At 49.7% G+C, this 18490-nt stretch overlaps 1 pseudogene; it reads left to right on the forward strand.

Moving 5' to 3' along the window:
* The first annotated feature begins 5136 nt into the window (after window positions 1-5136).
* On the forward strand, window positions 5137-18132 carry LOC118912268 (N-acetylglucosamine-1-phosphodiester alpha-N-acetylglucosaminidase-like; annotated as a pseudogene).
* The last annotated feature ends 358 nt before the right edge of the window (window positions 18133-18490 follow it).

Here is an 18490-nt window from a genome sequence, read left to right on the forward strand (position 1 = left end):
TGCATCAATTGACACATTTGAGAGCAAAAAACCTAAAGACCTTGGTTCAAGACTCCCCTTATCATGTTATTAGATTAAGAAAACTGGCTGACGAGGTTGTAAGAAATTGTGTTCCCTGCCAATTAGTAAATGTGAGTAAAAATCCAGTAACATCCGGGAAAAGACTTCGAAGAGATCACCCAGGAGCTTACTGGGAAGTTGACTTCACTGAGATCAAGCCTGTTAAGTATAGATATAAGTACCTTCTAGTTTTCCTAGACACATTTTCAGGATGGACAGAGGCGTTCCCCACCAAAACTGAGACAGCTCAGACGGTGTCTAAAAAGATCCTTGAAGAAATATTTCCCAGGTTTAGAATCCCAAAGGTAATCGGCTCCGACAACGGCCCTGCCTTTGTTGCCCAGGTAAGTCAGGGATTGGCCAAGATTTTGGGGACGGATTAGAAATTGCATTGTGCATACAGGCCCCAGAGCTCAGGACAGGTAGAAAAGATGAATAGAACTCTAAAAGAGACCCTGACTAAATTATCCATAGAGACTGGTTTATATGATTGGTTGGTCCTCCTTCCCTTCGCCTTATTCCAAGTTAAAAACACCCCCAGCCATTTTAGACTAACACCCTTTGAAATTATGTTTAGAGCCCCGGCTCCACTAAATGCAGCTCACCTCCTTTCCTGGCACCGGACAACGCCTTCTCAACCTCCTTGAAGGGGCTTTTCAGGTCTTAAATACCACCAACCCTAACACTACTGAATCCTGTTAGTTGTGTTTCTCTTCTGGGCCGCCTTATTATGAAAGATTGAGATTGTTAGGCAGTTTTAACAGGACAACTCGTCACGAGATCTGTAGCTGGGGAAGCCACAAGAAGCTAACTCTGACTGAAGTAACTGGAAGAAGAAAATGTTTAAGTTCAGTCCCCCCCACCCATAAAGCTTTGTGTAATGAAACCATAGCTGTGACCTCCTCAAGTGAAAATGAGTATTTAGTCCCTCCTCCCGAAGGGTGGTGGGCTTGTAACACTGGAGTGACCCCATGTGTCTCTACTTCTGCCTTCAACTCCTCCCGCGATTTCTGTATCATAGTTCAGCTGGTGCCCAGGTTGATGTATCATGATGACCTCTCATTTGCAGCTGAATTTGAACCTAGGCATAGATATAAGAGAGAGCCGGTCTTGCTGACCTTAGCTGTGTTGTTAGGGATAGGAGTCGCAGCCGGAGTAGGAACAGGGACAGCTGCTATTATCCAAGGGAACCAACATTATGAGGGACTAAGGACAGCTATTGATGAAGACCTAAAAACCATAGAGCAATCCATTACTAAACTTGAAGAATCTCTGACTTCCCTCTCTGAAGTAGTCTTGCAGAACAGACGAGAGCTGGATCTGCTGTTTCTAAAAGAAGGAGGATTGTGTGCAGCTTTAAAAGAAGAATGCTGCTTTTATGCAGACCATTCCGGAATAGTAAGAGATTCAATGTCAAAGCTTAGGGAGAGGCTAGACCAGAGAAAGAGAGAACGAGAAGCCCGCCAAGGGCTATTTGAATCTTGGTTCACTAGGTCCCTGTAGTTTACGACCTTGATATCCACTCTGGCTGGGCTCTTACTCATCCTTGTGTTGCTCCTCGCTTTAGGACCCTGCATATTGAATCAGCTGATAACTTTTGTTAGAGAAAGAGTGAGTGCCGTTCATGTACTAATGTTGAAGCAACAATATTATTCACTCACCCAACAAGAAGATACAAACATTCCATGATTGGAATGCCCTTAAAGAGAAGTGGGGAAATGTAGAACCTGAAGAATCAAAAGTTAGCATAAGCACAGCCATCTTAAAGGCTCAAACACCATTTTCTAACCTAGAAGGAGAAAAATTACTAGAACTTTGAAAAACAAGTTAGTCAGCCAGTGTTAATTGTAGTGACCTTTAGTTAGCCAACCTCAATCAGTTAAGCTTATCTTGCTAGAACCACCCTAAACATTCCGAAAGTGATTTTATCTAACCAGACCCCCAGGATGAGGCGTCAGCCGAAAATTTATGTGTCTATGAAAAAAAACCACTGTATTGTGACTGTAGAAAATACTGCCCCTTTGAAAATGCTATAAAAACTTCTGGCTTTGTGAGTTCGGGGTTCTCGTTGAGACTCGCTGCGTCGGGCTAACGCATGGACCCCAGCTAGCTGGCCTCTGAATAAATTCCTCTTGCTTGTTGCATCAAGAGACGCCTTCCGTGAGTGATTTGGGGCGGCGTCCTCCTCTGGGAGAATCCAACAAGGGGAGACAGAGAGAGGGCTTAGTTCGGAGGTAGGAGAAAGCGTGGATATATGGGATCTCTTTCCGTTTTCCAGTGCGCTCACAGAAGTTGTATAAATAGAGGAGAATTTTAGGATCTAAAGAGCCATTGGGGGGCCATTTAGACTGATTATCCAAAGGATATTGTGGCCAGATCTCATTACAGTAGCGAACAGGTTTGAGGTCTGGAGCGAGGTGGAGGGGCTTTAGATTATTGAGTAAGCACCCTAGCGGTCAATCTGTGGGAACGGAGGGGCCAGATCCCACGGTGAGAACGAGATCGTTCAGAAGTCGCTGAGGCATCCCTGAGCAATTGAGAAGGTCACGGAGAAGATCAGACACAGTTAGGAGGTCATCACCACCTCTAACTGAGGGGTCAGGGCGAAAATGCCGAGGAGGCTTGGTACCTGGTACCAGGAGTTTACGAGTAGATACATAGACAAAGGGAGACCAGGCCTCAGTGAATGAGGATTCTCACCACGGGGAGGCAGAGAAGTGACTCTGAAAGTCGTGGTTGGGGGTGCCCCTGTCCCAGAGGAGCCCTTGAGGGTGCCAGACCCTCAACGGTCACTTCCCAGGTTCCAAAGGGACATTTAAGTCGACCATGAAGGGGAGACTCACCAAATTGAAGGCCGGTGTTGAGCGAGAAGACGAGCGACCGGGGAAATGGACGGTGAGCCGGTGGAGGAGGATCAGGCAGTGAGGGTTCCCAAAGCAGCTCAGATTACTGGAGGAAGAGCTAATTCAATGGGAGAGCATCATCTGAGTCACAGCACCAATGAAAGGGTATCTCGCTGTGACCCTCCTTACCCAGAACTACTCAGGAGACATGGGCCCAGGCAAGAGATTTTATTATCTGAAAGAGAAAGTGGCTGCCCCAGAGGAGAGGGGAGAGAGAGAGAGGGAGCAGCAGCGTGGTGCAGAGAGTTGTGCCTTTTACTGTGGGGGGGATCTGCTGGCCTGTTGCCTTAGGGGAGGGGAGGGATGTTTAGAGAGAAGGTGGGGCAAGCCCAGGCAAGCCCCAGGCAAGCCCAGGCGTAATTCTCACTGGTTTATGTGCTTGGGACCATGGGGTAAATGGAGGATAAATTACTATTTTCTTATACTGTTCACTTTAAGAACCCTAAACTTTGTCAGCAACTCAGAGCACAATTTGTGTTACTACCCAAATCTGTGTCTCCCAGATGCCATCCCTAAGGCCCCAAATAAACACAACTGTTTTACAGCTCGGCCTTTTTTTTTTTTTTTGATTGATACCAGTACCCTGACCCTGACTGGTTCTAAGGGGCAGTGGCTCAAAGAGGGGCCTGAGTTCAAGCACTAATGGTGCTGACTGTGGACAAAAAGGGGAAAAGGGGCTGGCTTGGCTCTCTAGTACCCATACGTGGTCAATCCAGTCCAGGGAGATCTCCCTGCACACTAGGTAAGACCTCAACCGGGGAAAGAGTTCTTGACTCTGATGGAGAAAGAATTCACTAGCAGGTCAAGCAGATACAGGCAAAGCGTAGTTTAATAGGGCAAAAGGACACCTGTAAGAGGGACTGCAGGGGTTGGGGTGTGTGTGTGTGGAATACTCATCAGGATAGGTGCGGTCTTCTCAGAACTGGAAGGGGATCTCAGAACTGAAATAGGGTGACATCCTATTTTTGTCCTTAGATGGTCCGCCTGGGGACATGCGCCAAGAAGCATGATTTTTAGTATGCTAATGAGCATATATTTTGATGTGAATCAGGGTCAACTTCTCCTCCATGTTGGAACCAGTTTGGGCAGGTCTGTTATCTAGCCACTCCCTCCCCAGCCAGAACAGTTTACATGGAATGTTTAGAATACAAACAAGCATCTAACAGAAGTAAACCCTGCCAGATGTAAATAACACAGATGTCCCCCTCCCCTGTGCTGCTCATGTCTGTCTACCTACTGTAACACATGGTACCAAAGGCCAACTGGACTTGTGCTGGCTCTGGGGTGCCCACACATTGCACTGGCACCAAAAGGCCATGTAACCCTGGACACTGTCCTGGACCAGAGGCCTGAAGAGAATTAGCCACTCAAAGGAAACGTAAAGCACAACGTGCAAAGTTTAGGGGTTTCTGACCTGCATAGGTGCATAGGGTCTGCACATGAAGGGTCCCACCCTTGTTTTCACCGTCTGCTCTCACCATCTCGAAATTCTTAATTTACAAACAAGGATCCCCACAAATCATGTAGCTGACCTGCCTGACCTCCTCCCAAATGTCAAGGTCAGAAAAGACCAAGGTTTTTTCCTGTTCCAGATTCGGGGTAACCAAAGAGACATGACAACTGAATCCAGCTCCTGGATAGGTTCCTGGATGTGGTGAAAATAGCTCTGAAGGACATTATAAGGACAATTGGGAAATCTGAATGTGAATTGCGTAGTAGTTCCCATAACTCTATCAATGTGAAATGTCCTAATTTTCCTTGGCCTGTGGTTTTATAAGAAAAAGTGCCTTGTTCGAAGAGTATAAAGTATAAAGTATAAAGTATTAAGGTGAAGGATCCTGATGTCTGAACTTTGTTGCAAATAGTTTAAAATATATACATGAATAAAGTGCAAATGATCGAGTAAATAGGGCAAACTTTAACAACCAGCAAAAGTAAGTAAAAGGTATAGGCGTTTTCTTTATACTACACTTTCAAGTTTCTGTACGTTTGAAATTACATCAACATGAGAAGGTGCCATCCCACCACTCCCAGCGCCGTCCTCTCTAAAACAAAACAAAACAGTAAATTACAGGTAGAGATCTCGCGATATTCGAGGAGCTTAAATAGTTTTTAGACTAAAATTTACCACCAGAAATCTTCGGTCACGTGGGGATGGTCCACGTGACCGGAGGCCTGCGTTCAACATGGCGGCTTCCATGCGTCGCTGGTTTCTCTTCCTCCTTGCAGTGCTTTGCTTCCTCCGGCAGGCGTCTGGCGGCCTCAGCCCCACGTGAGTACAGCCCTCGGGTGGGGGTGAACCGGGTTCTGGGGTTCCCCCGTCCGAGGCACAGTCCTCTGAGTTCTGCGCCCCTCCTGTTCCCGCAGGGCCTCCCGCGACGACGACCTGCTGGTGCTCTACCCGCGCGCGCGCGCCCCGCCCGGGATTGTAAACGGGTGCGCGCCGGCAGCCGCGAGCACTAGAGCTGGCCGCCTTCCCCCGCGACCCCCGGCGCCCGCAGCCCCGCCGTGCGCACCTTCGTTTCGCACTTCGCCGACCACCGGGTCTCCGGCCACCTAACGCGGGCTGCCGAGCCCCTGCGCGCCTTCTCGGTGCTGTATCCTGGCGGGCCCGGTGGCTGTGCGTCCAGGCGCCGCGCCACCGTGGAGGAGACGGTGCGGGCAGCCGGCTGCAGCGTCGCCCATTACAGCGGCTTCTTTCGCATGGACACCGGCGTGCCTCGGGAACGTGGTGAGCGACGGGCGGCGGGTGAGCAGCGCCGGGGGGCTGCAGAACGCGCAGTTCGGGATCCGCCGCGAAAGGGCCCTGGTCACCGGATGAGAAGGCAGGAATCCCCGTGACTGTCGAGGGTAGACGACCTTAGATTTGTGTTGATTTGTGTTGTAGCCGTGCTTCTGTTCAAGTCACCTACGCAGCAAGCAAGCTGAGCCTCCGTTTGCTCATCCACAGAATGGGGATAGTCATACTTCACTTGCAGGGTTTATTCTTCATCTAGTGTCACTGAGCATTTGCTTTTGTTCAGCAGTGTTCTTTGTGGGAATATAGCACTAGGCAGGCACAGACAACTTTTGCCTTCATGGACCTTCCCTGTGACTGGCAAAAGTAAATAAAAGCCAGAAGAACAAGTTTAGATTGTGTATAATCAGGGAAGCAAGGAACAGGGTGAGCCAATTATAAATGGAGTGTTATTTTTTAGGGAGAGTGATCAGGAAAGGCCTTTGCCTCTCAACTTGCGTTGAGACCTGCAGATTAATCACAAGTCAGCCAACGTCAGAAGTGGAGGAAGAGCACTGTAGACAGAAGGAGCAGCGAGCACTTAAGGCTCAGAGGTGCATAACGGTTTGGTGTGTGTGAAGGACTGAAGGAAGGAGCAGAGTATCAGAGAATGACAGGAGTATGACTATTTAAACATTCGCTCTAACTCTGGCTGGAGACTAGGTTGGAGGGGCCAAAGTAGAAGCAAGGGTGCCAGTTAAGAGTTGTTGCAGGCATAGGGTGATGGCCGAGGAGACTGAGGGCCGTAGGTGGACTTAAGATCTGTTGAGGATGGTTGTTTCTATTACCAGAAGTGTATGCTGTTTACAAAGACTGACTCAGGACCAGATCCAGGCGGGTTCCTGGGGTACCAAGAGGAGTCAAGCAACTGGGCTGAGGTGGGGAGGGGGGAGGGTGCCTTACTGCCCCTGTTGTTGAGTAAGTATCATGCCTTGCCTGGGTCCAGGTACCTGTCTGAAGAGGAGGTGTTGGACGCTGAGAGTGCGTTTGTGCAGCTGCTGAGTGGGGTCGTGTGGCTGATTCGCAATGGAAGCGTCTACATCAGTGAAAGCCAGGCAGCGGAGTGCGATGAGACCTAGGAGACAGGTTGGGAGTTAGGGGTGTTAGCACAGCACCCCCTGAGAACCAGGACCAGTGGAGGGGTGGGGAAAGCTATGCTGAAGTCTTTCAGCAAGTACATTCTAGACTGGGGATCAATGGAGATTAAGACAGATAAGGTCCCTGCTCTCATGGAATGTATAAGAAATAAAATAAATACAAAATATGCTGAAAAGAAATGTTAAGTGTTAAGAAAGATAAAGTTTGAGGAAAGGGGATTGGTGGGCGAAAGGACCTATGATTCACAGGCTCTGGGGGTGAGTCCCAAACCTGTGTATTTTAATGAGCCCCCAGTCACGTGAGTCTGATGGACACTTGAGTTTGAGAACCACTGGGATGCAGAAGATTGGAGTGGGGAAGGGACACCAGGCTCTGATGTTTTACACTGAACAGTCTGGGAGGGCCTCACTGAGGAGGTGACCTGGATTGGAAGGGGCACACCTTGGGAAGAGCTGGGGAGAAGTGCAGTCCAGGCAGAGGAAATGGAGAAAAGCCTGCAGGGCAGTAAGATGGGTGCTTCAGGAGATGAGGTTAGGAGGTTGAGGTGGTCGTGCTGAGCCTTGGATTGTGTTCTAAGAAGAGTGGAAGCCATTAGAGGGTTTGCACCTAGAGATCTTGCTTGATTCACACCTCAGAAGAGCTCTCTGGCTACCGTACGGAGACTGAGTGGGAGGGGACAGAGGGGAGGCAGGGAGACGCATGTCCAAGCAAGCTGCTAGATGGCATGGGATGGAAGATGGGGAGTGGTGGCAGACTGACAAGAAGTGATAGGCAGAGCCCAGGAGGCTTCCAGAGGGCCAGGTGATCAGCCAGACTTCTCTTCCTTCAGGTTCATTTAGCAAATTTGTGAACGTGATGTCGTCCAGGACAGCCGTGGGCCATGACCAGAAGGGACAGCTAGTGCTCTTCCATGCAGACGGGCAGACAGAGCAGCGGGGTGAGTGCCGGGAACCAGGGCCTCCAGGCCTGGGCTGAGTCCTGCTTTGAGGAACTTCAGCCCACTGACTGCCACCCTTGTGGCCCCCAGCTGTTCCCTGGGGATGTTCACACCCATCTGTGCCCCATCCTTATCATCTGCACACTGCCTCTCTGTCTCCCCAGCTTAGGCCTCCTCTCTCCTGAGCCCTGGTTGGGACGAGGGGAATAATCACAAGTTCTCAGGGAGAAGACCTTGGTTCCTATCCCAGCTCTGTCATCTGCTCGCTCTATGGCCACAGACAAATCATTCAACCTCTTTGAGCCAGTTGCTTCCTTCTTAAAGAGAGTGTTAGTTCAATAAGGCTGCATAACAAATTAGCACAAACAGCGCCCGCTTGTTAGATCACAATTCTGTAAAGAGTCTGGAAGACTCAACTGGGTTCTATGTTCAGGTTATCTCACAGACAAAACCAAGCAATTCACCAGGCAGGGTGCTTATTGGGAGCTTCCAGGGAAGAATCCTCTTCCCAGCTCATTCAGGTTGTTGCCAGAATGCAGTTCCTTGTGGTTCTAGGACTGAGGCCTGTGTCTCCTTGCTGACTCTCAGCGCCTTCAGGGCACCTACATTCCTTCTGCTTGTACACGCTCTGTCTTTGAGTCACAAAGGTGTTTCAGAATTCCTCCAATACCTTTGTATTCCCAATGTCTCTCTTTCCCTTTGGCCACCGAGAAAGGTCTGCTTCTAAGAGCTCTTGTGATGACATTGGGTGCACCTGGAGAATCCAGGATGGTGTTCCCACTTTTGGACGGCTGTGCCCTGTAATATAACAGAAATGATCTCATTATATTCACAGCTTCTGGGAATCGGGGCAGGACGTCTTTGGGAGGCCCATTTAGAAATTCGCCAGCCATAGTGGAGCCGTCAGCAGCCCTGTCTGTGTGCTGCAGCATTAACCTGTGGGAGACGGCGGAGTTCCTGCTGATCATTGGTACCCATCAGATCATTGGTAAGCTTGCCAGAGTCCCCTTTTGGAGGTCCATGCCCAGGCCCATCTCCAACAGTCTCATTAGTCTCATTCAATAAATACTGTGTACCTATTGTGTGTAGTGAGGAGGAAGAGCCAAGATCCCTGCCTCTCACTGTGCACAGGAGGAGTGTGGAATCAGTCACAGTGTACCACCACTACCCAAACCAATGAAGGGGGATTGATTGGTCAGGAAAGACCTCTCCGAGCCTAATGAAGCATAAGCTGAGATCTGAAGTATGAGGAGGTGGCAAAGCAGGGGTGAGAGAGTCTTCTGAGCAGACAGAACAGCATGTGCAAAGGCCCTGGGGTTGAAGGCATTGTGAGGTGGTGGGAAGAATCTATGAAAGCCAGAGAGCCTATAAAAAAAACTATAAAATGGAGAGAGGCAGCCCTCGGCTGCAGCAGGGGGCATGAGGGTCAGCTGGGAATGGCCAGCACTGTGCCTCTCTCCTCACAGGCCGTGTCCCCCCGCTGCCAGGACAACATGTGGCGCTGCCCCCACCGTGTGTCTACTGTGGTGTGCATACATGAGCCCCGCTGCCAGCTGCCTGACTGTAACGGCCGCGGGACCTGCGTGGTGGGGCACTGCCAGTGCACAGGGCACTTCTGGCAGGGTGTCGCCTGCAACAGGCTGAACTGCAGCCCCTCCAACTGCAGCCAGCACATGCTGTGCACTGAGAGTGAGTGGGCTCTGGGGAAGCTGCTCTGACCCGCGCCCCCAGCCCCCCTGCCCCAACCCACCCCGCCCTCACCTGGCCTTCTCCATTTTGTCTTGGCAGCTGGCTGCCGCTGTGAAGCTGGGTGAACAGGGTCCAGCTGCAGTGAAAGTAAAGCCCCCAAGTGGGCCCCCTCCTCAGCCCTGGACACCCAGGGAGAGGGTGAGGTGGCAGCTGCCTTTAGCCCCACCTGTTGTTTCTTGTGTCTTACCTCACGTGTAAGTCACTGCATTCGTGTCCTGCAGCTGCTGCAAAAATTCCACAAACTGTGGTTCAAACAGCAGAAACATATTCTCCCAGTTCTAGAGGCTGACGTCCAAATTCAAGGTTTCAGCAGACCCATACTCCCTCTGAAAGGTCTAGGGGAGGACTCTTCCTGCCTCTTCCAGCTCCTGGCAGTGCCCCATGTTCTTGGCTTGTGGCCTCAGAGCGCCAGTCTCTGCCTCTGTCTACGCATGGTCTTCTCCCCTGTGTCTCAAATCTCTCTCCATTCTCTGACAAGGATCCTGAGTCATTGCATTTAGGATCCACCCTAAATCCAAGATGCTCTCATCTTAAGATCCTTAATTATATCTGCAGAAACCCTATTTCCAAATAAAGCCACATTCATGAGTTCCGAGGATAGGACATATGTTTGGGGGACACATTCCACCCACTCTCGGTGCTTAGCCCTGCAGTGGCTTGCTCTTCCACTCAGAAACCTGAGTCCCCCTAGCATGGCCGGCCAGATGCTGCGGTCCCCCCTGCCCACTCCTTCCCAGTGCCCCTCCTCTGCCGCATCCTCTGTGGTCTCCCCCTGTTAAGTGCCCACCCCCCCCTTCCAGTGGTCTCCTGCTGTCACGCAGGTCACATCCTCTGTCTTGTGGCCTCACTTGTACTGTGATGAGCTTCCTGGCTCCTGGCTGCCTGCCCTCCTAGACTGAAAGCTCCAGGAGGGCGCGGTCTCAGGGCCTGCCACATGACTTCATCTCTTGGGAAAGTACATGAACTCACCGGCGACTTGGGGTGACTGAGATACATTTGCAGTCCTGTTGGCCCCAGCCCTGGAGGGGCAGGGCTGGATTTTGCAAAGTCGCCCCTTCGCCCATCCCAGCTTGCACCAGCAGCTCCTTTGGGGAGGACTGTCCCAGGAAGTGCCAGTGTCAGAATGGAGCTGCCTGTGACCCAGCTCAGGGGACCTGCACCTGTCCCCCTGGCTTCACTGGAGACACCTGTGCTCAGGGTAAGCTGTATGGGCCCCATGTCAGCCAGGAGTACTGCCCAAGGGCACCTCCAGGGTCTGGCCTTGGGGAGCGGGGTTAGGGGGTTGCTTCTGCCTCAGCCCAGCTCTGCATACCCCTGGGGCCCATCACCAAGGCTTCCACCTGTGTCCCTCCGTCTTCTCTCCACAGAGTGTCCCTACGGCTGGCACGGGCCTGGCTGCCAGCAGCCATGTGAGTATAAACACCAGTGTCCTTGCAACTCCCAGACTGGCAACATCAGCCTCTCCCCACCCACCCTAAACAGCATCCTCTCACAAGGTAGGTATGGTCCCTCCCAGATCCCCCAGGGGAGGAGGGGACAGACCCCTCCCTCCAAGCCTCTCAGCCACTCGCTGGTACCTTACAGTGAAGCAGTGTCTGCAGCCACCGAGGCCACCCTGAAGCCAGGGGAGCTCTTCCTCCTCACTGGGTAGGTGCTTTGGTGGGACCAGGCAGGGGTGGGAGGAATCCCCTCCCCTCCACCTTCGAGGCCTGGCCTCTTTGCCAGGGACTGGGCAAGGCTGGGAGGTGGCATCTGGACATCCATGGGACATTTCTCGATGTAAGCAGAGGAGAGTCACAGCTGATGCTGCAGCCACTGAGCCATCTGGGGAATGGTGTGGAGGGACCCAGGTCCCTGCCCTTGGGGGAGCATTGGGGGTGGGGCGTAGGTGCCCTTTCCCTGGCCACCAGGCTCACAACTTCGTTCCTCTGCTCTTAGTGCAGAAGAACTAAACTCTGAGGAACTCCCATCATTTCTCAGGCCCCTCCGTGTGCTCAGGCTTTGTGTTAAGGGCTTTATCTCTTATTTTTTAGTGCAGTAGGTTTCAAACTTGACTTCAGGAAGTGTGTATTAAAAGAGAGTGCTAGACTCCCCACCCCCAGTCTCTGCCTCTGGGTCCCAGGTGGGGACCAAGGATCTGCATTTCCAGCACAATCCCCAGGGATACTGATGCTTCTGGTCCAGAGACCTGCCTTCTCATGGTTCTCACCTCTCATAGCCCAACCCCGGGTGCACAGCTCGCCCAGCCCCACTCATTCTGGAGGTGGGAATCAGGCAGAGGCAGCACCTGGGCGCTTGTCACTAATGTAAATCCCAGGTCCCTTCTGGGGGTCTTGACTCTGTGAGTCAGGGGTGAGGCCCTGAAGGCCCAGGACCACCACCAGAGAACTCCTGAAAATGTGCTTTGAAAATGCATGAGAACGGACAGTGGATCCCAGGAGCCCTATGCCCCAGCCTAAGGGTGTGATGCTTGAGTCCCACCCCCAGCCCCATGCAAACCTGGAACCCTTTGGCATTCACCTTGACACTGGGGGCTCCAGCCAAGATTCAAGTGAAAGAAGAAAGATCATTGAAAGACCCCCTCCTGCTCCCTGCCTTGGAGGAAGGGGTGCCATTCTCCCCGCTCTGGAGCAGAGCCCCGCCTCTTATCCACACTGCCTGGACCACAGGATGCAAACGGGTGCCTCCCGGGGCATCGTCAGGTCCCCAGCTGTATTTTATTGGGCATGCACAATTTAAACATTTTTAAGATCAGCAAGGTCTGAAAATCACATTTTTTTTTTCTTGACTGCTCTTGAAATATCGATGTGGCAGCACTGACCTGTGTCCCATGTGGCCACTGTCACTGCTGCTCCCTGACCATGTGTGGAGTGTGCCCCCAGCCCTGCTGGCCCATTTTGTCCTTGACAGACCCTGTGTGGTCCCTGGAGACCCCTGTTCTGGGTGGACAGGAGGGAGCCCCCTCCACCACTGTTCAACAGCCCCGTTTGCGGTTTCTCTCCTCCCCCAGGACCACCTGGCTGGCCCTCACCCTGGCCCTGGTTTTCCTCTTGCTGATCAGCTCCATGGCCAACGTGTCCTTGCTCCTCAGCTCAAGAGCAGAGCGGAGCCAGCACCTAGATGGTGCCTACGTCTACCACCCGCTGCAGGAGATGAATGGGGAACTCTTGGTGGCAGAGAAGGAGCAGCTGGGAGACGCTCGCAATGCCTTTAAGGACTGAAGCCTCAGCTGCTCATCATGGCCTGTTCTGAGGGCTCACTTCAACACAGTCCAGCTGCTGCAGGGGAAATTCGAAGCCACTGGCTATCTGTATGTTCTTGGCCCCAAGTGCCAAGCCAGGCTTCTCGTAGCCTGTGCTTCAGCTCCTCACTGGCCACCTGCTGTGGCTGTACAACCCTCCCGAGACTGTGCTCCCTGGAGAGACTCCGCCGTCTTCCCACCGCCTGTGTGCTGCCAGCGAGGCCTGTGCCCCGAGGCCTGCTGCACTGCCAAAGAGCCTGCGGCCTCCTGGGACAGACGCCTCTGGAGGATGGACCCCACCGTGAAATTCGGAAAACCATTTGGCCGTTTCTTGAGAAGTTAAATATGAGTTTATCGTACAACACAACAACCCCACTCTTAGGTTTCTACCCAAAGAAAGAAAACTGTAGGTCCTAACAAAGACGTCCACACAAATGTGCGTAACAAGCGGTATTCGTAACTGCGAGAGTAGCAGTGGCCCAAGCGTCCAGCTGAGTGGGTATACGAAACGTGGTCCGTCAACACAGCGGAGAAGGAATGAAATGCTAATACCGCAACGCAAATGAACCTCAGAAACACTCTGCTAGATAAAAAAGCCAGACACTAAAGACTACAAGTTATATCCTTTCATTTATTGGAAGTTTTCAGACAGACAAGTCTGTAGTAATGAAAAGCACATCAGTGGTTGCCCAACCCTGTGCAGTGGAAGCGCGGACTGAATGCGAACAGCACAGGGGATCTTTTGGGTTAGGAAATGTAAAGCCTGGGCTGTGGTGACTGATGATACATGACATTTACTAAAATCCACTCAACTGTACACTTACAAGGGGTGAATTCTGTGGCATATGAATCACACTTCAACAAAGGTCTTAAATTGATAAAGAGATAAAAAAGATCCAAGACAAAGTGACAAATACTGAAAGTAAGGCAAGAAGAAGATCTACTATGTGGGTAACAGAAGTCCTGAGAAGAAGAATCAAAGGTACAAAACAAATACTGAATCTATATTAAGAAAACCTCCCTAAAGGATTTTAACTACATATTGAAAGAATACATGGGGTACCTAATAATATCAACTTGCAACCCTAAAAGACCTACTCCAAGACTTACTCTGGTGAACTTACTGGACTTTCAAGGAAAATCAACCAACCAAACAAAAACCTTCGAATAGCAATGTAAAAATCAAATGATTTTATAAAAAATGATCCAAACATGTTTCAACAATATGGCAGGATGCAAATCAGCAGAACCCTGTCCACAGGGCCTTGACAGAGACAGGTAAGTAACCTGCCGACTTCAGAGGAAAAAGAGACGGAGAAGGAAGCTCCCTTACAAGACGAGGGAGGCAAGTCAGCCCACCACCATGGAAAGGCTTCTTTGGATCCTGATTCAAATAAATTGTTTTAAGAATTCATTATTTATAAGCTAATTAGAAATATAAATCTTGATCTGGAATACTGAATACTTGTTAAATATCCAATATTATTTAAGGAAACATTAACTTCTGCAGATGTGATAACAGTATTTTAATGATTTTTCAAAGTACACTGCTTTTTAGATGAACTTACTAAAGTATTTAGATAACCTAAAAAATCGGGGGCTAAGGCACATGCATGGTTACATACATGGAACTGAGGCTGTTGACTGAGAGAAAGGCTGGAGTGGGGCACTGTACTGTTCTCTACTGCTGTATAGGTTTGAACTTTTCCATTACGAAAACTTTAAAGAGGGAGGGAGGGAGGGAGGGAGGAAGGGAGGGAGGTGGGTATATGAGAGAGAAAAAGAAAGACAAAGGAGCAAGAAAGTGAGGTGTGGGGTTTGGAGGGAGATGAGGCACTCTGCCAGGGAGAGAGCTGACCTGTGACGACAAGAGGAGTGGAGGCCCTACAGGCAGCCCCCAAAGGGCAGGAGGGCTGGAGCATGTGCCCACTTAGGAATGGGTATGGACAGGGTAACTCAAAGGTGTGGAATCTGGGCTGAGGCTACAGCAGGCACAGGCCCTGGCTGAGACCAAACCCATGAACCCTCATCGTCCACGGATGTGCCTCGGAGCCGCCTCTGTGTTGGGCAGGCTGCCAAGTTCTGCCATCGCCACACCTGGGTGGCACAAAGCTGCACTGGAACAGGACAGTCCCGAGCCGACTAACCCTGACTGTCCGGGATTCTCGAGCCAGAGACATCTCCCTTTTCTCCCTCCACAACAGGAAGAAGACAGTGGCCACCCCCATCCCTCTACCTGAGGACCCTGTGTGGTATGGAGACAGAGACACTAGGCTCAGAAGTCCACTCATCAGCTCATTTCTTTAAACAGCTTAATCAGAATTTTTCATAAAATGCCTCCCTCTATCTCACAAAGCCTTTATTCCTGAACTACATGGTGTCTAGACAGGACACCCAAAGGGTATCTAACTCAGTCCAAACCCTCCAATCTATCCTTAAGATTCCTAAGAATTTCAACAAGGAAGCTACTAACTGAATACCAAGTACCAAGTGTTCGTTCTGAAACATTAACCCAGTGCTTTTTCAACAAATCATTAACTAGGAGTAAGTGCTTTCACATGTTAGCATGTTAAAATGAGCAAGGATGAATCAAAGTATAAATTTTATAAAGTCCACCTTATCTATATTTTCTTTCTAATTTGGAAAATAAACAAACTTCCATGTAACTGATGATTTGGGGGAGTTCTAATTCTCTATGCCACAAGTTCTCTATTCAGAGGCTTTCCGGAAAAAAAGAGACAGTGAAAAATAAGAACCTGCCTTTTCCTGCAAAATCCAGCAGAGCCAGAAAACCCTAGCCAAGGGAGCACACGAAGGGTCAAAGCAGGCGGTGCCCTCTCTGGGAGACGGGCACAGGCAGGTCCAGAAGCGCAGGAGCCACTCCGCAGCCATCTACTGAGGCCAGGGCTACTCCTACAGGACTACCTGACAGAGGACATTCCCTAGCAAGCCACACTGTTTCTGCTGCAGATGTGGAGAGGACCAGAACCAGCTGGCTAAGCGCAGTTCACTCCGACTACAGATGCACCCCTCACAGAATCCACAGCACTTCACAGGGAGCATCCTGTTGTACTTCAGCACAGCTTATATTGATCAGAAGCCAACCTGGCATACACTTGGGGCACGCTCAGCCAATCAAAGTACAACACACTCCTTTCAAGTGGACGTGGCACATTTACCAAGACAGACTACATTCTGAGCATAAAACAAGTTTCAATAGATTTAAGATTCAAGCCAACATCATTAGGCATTAGAGAAATGCAAACTAAAACTACAGTGAGATATGTGTATATCTGGATGACTAAAATTAAGAAGACTGGCCATCCCGTGTGCACCATGTTTGGGAAGATGTGGAGGAACTGGGACTCTCATATCCTGATGTTGCTGATGTAGTTACACAACCACTTTGGAAAACTGAAAATTCCTTAGGTTTACCATATACCTACCTACCGTATGATCCAGACACATCATTCCCAGGTTGTACCCAAGAGGAATGAAAGCATAATTACATACAAAGACCTGCACACACATGATCATAGAAGCTTTATTGTAATGGCCAAAATATGGAAACAACCTAAATTTCCATCAACATAAGAATGCACAAACTGGTATCCCATGGAGAGGAAGGCAGACCGTAGTGATATAAAGAGCAAATGTTCCCAGGGGCTCCCTTAGCCATTCATGAGCTCCACACCAGATCTGTGGGTGCACAGGATGGAGCAAGGAGAGAAACCTGACCATAGATCGTTTCTGAACATCCAAACAGGCCTGCAGCTCCACCTGATGGCATCAACACTTCTAAGAGCATCTGTAAGAAGCTAAACATACATACAGTGGGTTTTCCCAGATGTTTCCAAGAAGTCCTCTTAACTGCACCAGCCAGAGGCCTCCAAGGGCGCCCTCCTGCAGGGTCCAGCCAGTGCCCATCCAGGGCCCCCTGCACAGACAGCTCCACCTGCCTTTACACCTGGAAGTGTGTCCCAACACCTACAAATCAAGATGCCATTTCCAACTTTCCTGACATAGGTCTCGGGGAAGAACAGAAATTGTTGTGATAAAGTCAGAAGAGACGAAATGTCATACTTTTCAAAGCTTGTAAACAAGACAGGAAGGGGATATATATGTTCTGTTTCTTCACTGACGCTTTGGAAATAAGCCTGGAGTACGTTAAATAGAGCTGTGATTTTCAGCTCACTTTAGGTGGTGGTTTTTTATTGAAGGACATATGTTAAAAGGCAACAATCTAGGGTCCAGCTTGATGAATTTTGGCATGTGTATATACTCATGTAACCATCACCCAGATCAGAAGCAAACGTTCTGATTTTTCTCCCCTTGCCCCTTCCCCAAAGGCAGCCACCAGACTGTTCTCTGTGTTTATGAGTCTATTTCTGCTTTGTTTTGTTTTTTATATAAGTGAAAGCATATAGTATTTGTCTTTCTCTGACTTATGTCACTCACCATAATACCCTCTAGGTCCATCCATGTTGTCGCAAATGGCAAAATTTCGTTCTATTTTATGGCTGAGTAATTTTCCATTGTGTATGTATCACATCTTCATCCATTCATCTGTTGATGGATATTTAGGTTGTTTCCATATTTTGGCTATTGTAAATAAGGCTGCAATAAACACAGGAGTGCATCTCAGTCCCCCTGTGCCAGGAGCCACTGCCATTCATGAGTCCCGCCAGCGGCGCCTGCCACTCCCAGTGTCACTCCAGCTCTGCCAGGGCTCTGCAAGGACCCTGGTGCTGGCTCTCTAGCAAGTGGGCACTGGTTTGAGTCCTTAGTTCAGGAAAAACAAAACAAAAATGAAGAAATGCCATGACTTTGTTCTCAGGGCCTTTGAAAGCTAGACACAAATGATGGATGATTCAAGCTTCCCACTGAGCAGTGGTTTTCTATCTGGAACTTTCTAGCAAATTAACTGAGTAAGACCTAGCTTCCTGTATGCTGTTTCCTGAGCCTGCAGGACAGAGTCACAGGACGGCCCCAGGGCTCTGGGACCTTGGGCGGAGAGCCAGGGACAGAGATTTTAACCACCAGCAGGTCTGCTCCACACCAACCAGTAGGCACATAACTGTTTCAGAGGTTATGCTTAGCAATTTAAAGATCCTTCTCAGAGATTTCTCTAGACAAGTGGAAGAAACACTTATTTTTTTTAAATGTGGCCAGTGTGAACACACGGTGAAAGTCTCCTGTCTGCCCGAACGTCTTAACCACTCTGGAACTAATGGATCTTGCTGGGGAAAAATGAAGTCATTCAAGTAAATCTAATGTTTACTTTTAGGTGACTTAAAAGGCAATGTATGTTTATGTCTAAACTTAAATTTGAAAGAAAGACAGGTTTAAATAATATTAAAAGTTTTTTCCAACACTGAAAGTGCTTATTTGGAGCTCAGTTTTTCTGTGTGTTGTGTAAGAATAACTTCTTAGTTCACCTGTGATGATGGACTGTGATGATAACTGTCCCTGGTCTGGGGGAAGGCTTAGAAAATTCTAGAATAAAAGCATCATACTGCTCTTACATGAAAGAAGTCATTTCACATGCTCCTAGAGGTACGTATCACATTCAGGAATCCATTTTTGTGTTTCAAAAATAGGTGTTGAACGTCAGCAGCTGTGTCCTTCATGAACACACAGCCTGCTCGCAGCGCTGTAGGCAGGGACAGGCTGGCTCTTCCTGACGTGCTTGGGTGGCACTGAGTTGTCTCCAGCAGCAGAAGCGA

The sequence above is a fragment of the Manis pentadactyla genome, chromosome 5, assembly GCF_030020395.1.
Source record: "Manis pentadactyla isolate mManPen7 chromosome 5, mManPen7.hap1, whole genome shotgun sequence".
NCBI lineage: Eukaryota > Metazoa > Chordata > Mammalia > Pholidota > Manidae > Manis > Manis pentadactyla.